Source organism: Notamacropus eugenii, chromosome 3 (assembly GCF_028372415.1).
Source record: "Notamacropus eugenii isolate mMacEug1 chromosome 3, mMacEug1.pri_v2, whole genome shotgun sequence".
In the NCBI taxonomy this organism is placed as follows: Eukaryota; Metazoa; Chordata; class Mammalia; order Diprotodontia; family Macropodidae; genus Notamacropus; species Notamacropus eugenii.
Window position 1 is genome coordinate 365,072,052 of NC_092874.1, and position 5,541 is coordinate 365,077,592.

Sequence of the window (5,541 nt, forward strand, 5' to 3'; positions counted from 1 at the left end):
AGATACTTTCCCAAATCTATACATAAAGATCTAATCTTTCTTCTGAGTGGATGAGTATCTCAACCTTACCATAGTTATAGAACTCATTATATTTTCCCCACTTTCGTCAAGTATACTACACTTCTTGCTCCCACTTCCCCTCCCCCCTCTCCCCTCCCCTTCCCTTTCTTTCCCTTCTGTAAGTTTAAAAGTTACAATGGACTGACATTTGCAGGAAAGAGAAGAGCACTTGTTTCTCAATTAAAGACAAAAGAAGAATTTAATATGATGGGATGGTGAAACTAGCATAAGAAAAAAAGGAAAACTGTCCATTTTTCCACCCATAATTTTTTTTTCTGTTTCTCTGTTAGTGACTTTTAGACAGGATAAGAAGAATAAATATGGCTAGTAGAAAATGGATAGCCAAAATAAATATGAATATTTTAAGAGATTACTTAGCTGATCTTACTGTCAAAGACATCCAGGTAGCACAGTGGATAGAGTGCCTGGCCTAAAGTCAGGAAGAACTGGGACCCTGGATAAGTCACGTAAGCTGTTTACTTGAGTTTCCTCATCTGCAAATGAAGATAATAACACTTTACATTCCACAGTTTTTACGAGGATTAAATGAGATAATTGTTAAGTGCATAACACAATTCTTGGCACATAAAAAGTGCTATGTAACTGTCATCACCATCATTAGTGAATTGATGTTATTCAATTTAGATAAACTGCATCTTCAGGTATTGAAAGGACTGATAGATGTAATTGCTTACTTATATAATGTGGAATTATCAAGGATAATACATTATTCCAAACTAGCCTTTTCTTCTTCTTTCTTTTTTTCTTTATGAGTTTACTAAAGTATCGGATTAACAGAATATTATAGTTCAAATGATTAATCAATAATTATTTATTAAACAGTTTATGCAGGGGTGAGGAATCTGTGATCTCAAGACCCACTAGGTGTACAAGTGCAGCTTTTTGACTAAATCCAAACTTCATGCAACAAACCCCTTAATAAAAGCGTTTGTTCTGTAAAACTTGAACTCAGTCAAAGGGCTATACCCAAGGACCTTGAAGGCCACATGTGACCTTAAGGCCACAGGTTCCTCTTTGTCACATTTTTTAAAAATTTGTTTGATGGCTTTATTTCAGGAAAAAAAAGGATTCCTGAAACAGAGAACTATTCAGAATTGATCAAGAAGTAAAATCTCAGATGTACATTTTCTTGGATAAATTTTAAAGGTGCACATGCAAAGTTCATAATGTAATAAACCAACTATAAAGGGAAACATTTAAAAAGCTTGTAAAAGTAATTAATTTTTCTTTAAATCAGATCTTCATTTTGACTGTGAATGAACCAAAAAAAAACATGTGTGACTATAAACAAAAAACAGATTGAATTCTAATTTTTGAAATTTAATTTGAGAAAGAGGGAAAAAGGGACAGAAGGAAGGAAGGAAAGAAAAAAGGGATGAAAAGAAAAAAGGAAGAAGAAAGAAAAAATAAAAAAGAAAGGAATGAAGAATGAAGGAAAACATATTTTCAATATTTTTTCAGTGAATAAAAATGAAATTTCCCCTCTGTGTAACCATTTATGTAACTATTTGCCCCTTTCTGTCTAATTTTCAACATTATGAAGGTAAGAAAAAATACTGTTCCTTTTTAAATGAGTTGTTCCTTTCCATTAATTATCTTGTCTATTGTGGTAGTGTTACTGTTGATATGACTAAAGCAATAGTTTAAAAAAAAGTCACAGGTGATATCTTCAGACCTCACTCTGGTCTTATTTCCAAGAGCATTGTGTATATATTAAAGATACAATAAATGTTTATGTAATTGAATGGAATCACAAAATAATGGAATTGAACTAAGTGATCTCCAACTTCCATTTTCAAATTTAAAATTTAGGTTCAAGATAATGCTATGTAATATTATATATTCTGTAACCACTTTGTATCCAAGTGGTTAATGCTTCAACCATTAAACCTGGTTGTCCCTAGAAAGACTATGAAATACTGAATGCCATACATCTCACATCTAGCCACAAGCTGTCAGTTCAACTTCTGCAATGCCTCTTTTGTCATACATTTTTCAGTCATGTCATCGACACTTTGCTAAGGTTATAGTTTCCATTTCCTCCCCATCTAAGAATGTGAATCTTTCCTAATCCCTGATTTCACTGATTCAAATAACTCTCAGTGAAGAAATTATCACCATGAGTGTATCTGCAAATACTTTTCCATTTATAGATAATTGACTGAGGTATTAGCAGGTTAAATGACTTGACTAGGATTACACATCCAGTATGTGTCAAAATATGTTTCAAACCTATATCTTTCCCACTTAATGCCAACTCTATCCACTATAGCACATTTTCTTTCAATTAAATATATATGTACATATGTATGTACATATGTACATATATATTTGTGTGTATGTATGTGTGTATATAAATTATAAAGACAGAGACTATATTGTGATTTCATTTTTCCAGGAAATTCCCAATTAAGACAATTATGTATAGCAATTCAGGTTGGCACCTACTCTGGAATTTACCATCTCAGACAGTTGCCTAGAGAATTGAGAAGTTAAGTAAATTGCCTTTTGATGATGCAGACTCTGTATGCAAGGTTTGAACCCACGTTTCTCTGCCTCAGCTTTTCACTCAGTTTAATACAACATGCTGGCTCTACAATAAAGTTTAGTCAAAGTATATTCATAAAACAGATATATTCAAAGTATATTCATGAAGGAGGTGGCACATGAGATGAACCTTGAAGGCAGCTGGGTATTTATTTCAAGAGTAGGAAGTGAGATGGGAATATATTTCAGGCCCAGGGCAGCATATGCAAAATGCACTGAAGTAAGAGATTGAATGCCATGTATTAAGAACTCAATAGTAGGCCAGTTTGACAGAAATATGGAGTGTGTGAAGGAGAGTACTTTGCAATAATCTTAAAAACATAGTCTGGTGCCATTCTGTGAAACTCTCTAAATGCCAAACAGAAGAATTTACATTTCATCCTAAAGACATTTGGGAGCCTGTTGAATTCCTACCCATCCTGTAAAACTCAATTCAAATGCCACCTCTTGCATGAAGCCTCCATGAATTCTGGAGTCCACAATGACCTTGCCCCTCAGACTCTACATAGCACTTTGATTCATACATTTTTAATGCATTTATCATGCAATATTGTATATAAGGTGTCAAAAAAGCTCTAGCAATTTAACTCTGCACAAAGCCTTTGGGGGCTTTCTGCATTATAGACAACTGTGTTCAATTTAATGCAACAAACATTTACTTTGCTGAATGTGTGCATGATACTAGGCACTGACAACACAGAGGTTTTTTTTTTTTTAAATCATATTCTGTTTTCCAAAGGAAATTAAGGTCTACTGTATATGTTACGTATAAAAATAAGTATATTTCAAGATAGTATGTGATGGGAGCAATGAAGATATCAAACAAAACATGGTAGAAACATGTAAACAAACAGAGATTGATCCCTTTGATCTGCTTTGACCTTGAAAAGAAGAAAAAATTTTAAGGATGACAAGGATGACTGAAGCGGTGCATTCTAGGTATGGAAAGGGGACAGGTAGCCTGTTCACAAATGTTAGGAAAGTAAATAAACTGCTAGTTATCTCTCTGGGTTAGAATGTAAAGAACATGAGAGGGAGTAATGTGAAATACCAAAGGAAATTTATGTTGAAGTCAAATTATGGAGTCCTTAAATTATACAATAAAGAGATTTTCTTTTATTTTAAAGTTACTGAGAAGCTGGGAGGCTTTTGAACAGACTAGTGATTCTAGTTCAGTGATTCTGAACTAGTGTTCAGACCTGCGGATTGAGGAGATGATTTTTATAATTGTGTCAAGGGTGCATTTGAAGGATAAAAGACTGGAGGCTTGGGAGGGATTGAATAGAATGGGAGAAAAAGAGGATGAATGGAAACAAGGAGACAGATATATGCACATAATGTTGTAGAGGTAGGCAGGACTTAGAAATTGTGATGAGAAAGATGGGAAGATGGCAGGTTTTTAAGGCTATGTTTTTCCTTTCTTTGTATCCCCAGCACTTAGCACAGCACCTGATTCTTAGTACTTGCTTAACAATTGTTTGGTGACCGACTGACTGAAAGGCAAAGCTATGTTAAGTTTTGAAAATTTAATAGTTTTTTCTTTCTCTATAATTCTGTCAACTGAAATAAATTAGTTGGAAACAGGAAAGATTTTAATGCTGTGTGTGTGTGTGTGTGTGTGTGTGTGTGTGTGTGTGTGTGTGTTGTGTGGGCAGGGAGGGTGGCAAGGAGTGCAGGTGAGTTCAGTTTTGAAAGTGTTGAATTTGAGATGCTAGGAAGAAATCAGGGGAAGATAAACAATAGGTAATTGAAAATACAGGACTAGAGCTTCAAGCAGAGCATATGTCTCAACCTAGGTTTGGGAGTCACGGTGATGACTGAACCCAGAGGAGCAGAAGTAAATGTCAAGAGAGTGACTAGAATGAGAGATGATCTGATCTAGCTCAGAGCCTCTTGTTTTATACAGGTTGAGATTAGGAAATCCACATTTAGGTGGAATAAGAAGGTGGTGATAACAGTGAAGGATGGGAAGAAAAAATGCTTTTCTCTTATACTGTAAGCTACTTTAGGGTGGGGTCTGTGGGGTCTAAACTTTGTGTATCTGCCAGTTCTTAGCATTAAACTCGAACATTTTTGTGCTTACTTCTGCAGCACATATACTAAAATTGGAATGATACAGAAAAAAATTAGTATGGCCCCTGAGCAAGGATGACATTCAGATTCATGAAGAATTCCATATTTTTCAACTGGAAATTAAGATATACAGGCAATGGAGTATAGAAATCTATTTTTCCCTGCAGAAAAATAGAGGGAAAGTGGGATGGAAAAAGGGTGGGTAATAGAAGGTAGGAGAGATTGGAGGAAGGGGAGGATGGGGTGTATGCTGTCCTGGGGTAGGGGTGAGGAGAGATGGAGAGAAAATTTTGAATTCGAAATCTTGTGGAAGTGAATGTTAAGAACTGAAACTGAGAGATTATAATGATAGTTTAAATGAGAAGATCTTTCCCATTCGTTAATAGGTCCATGTGACCTAGCTTCATCACATGAGTCTGTGGTTGGAGGAGTTTGCTGAATGGGTGAAATAGGATGAGATGAAGCAGGAAGAGCTAGAACCAGAGCAGAGCTGAGAGGAAATTGGTCACAGCAGCCAGAATTGAGGAAGAGAGAGAAAAGCAGGCATCTGGCTAGCGTGAGTAAGAGAACTGTTCAACTGTTTATGATCTGTTTAAGTGAACGAGTTTGTGCAAAATCTAATAGAGGGAAGGCCTGGGGCTGGTGTTGCCCTCTGCATTATTATTGTGTATAGACTTCTTTGTTGCTATGATGGATTTGGTTTTCTGGTGCTGGGATTTGGTTTTCTGGTGTCTGAATAAATGCTTTGGTTCTGTCCTCCATGTGGAGAGTTTTTTGTATTTCATGATTCAGAATTGTGTTGGGATATTCATGGCTGCCATAGGTGCTGTGAATATCATG

General features: G+C 35.6%; 1 non-coding gene across 1 annotated transcript; it reads left to right on the top strand.

The window, feature by feature from the left end:
- The first annotated feature begins 4,703 nt into the window (after positions 1–4,703).
- LOC140497985 (U6 spliceosomal RNA) lies at positions 4,704–4,811 on the top strand. The gene has a single exon (XR_011964979.1). It is a non-coding gene; the product is annotated as a U6 spliceosomal RNA (small nuclear RNA).
- Positions 4,812–5,541: the final 730 nt, after the last annotated feature.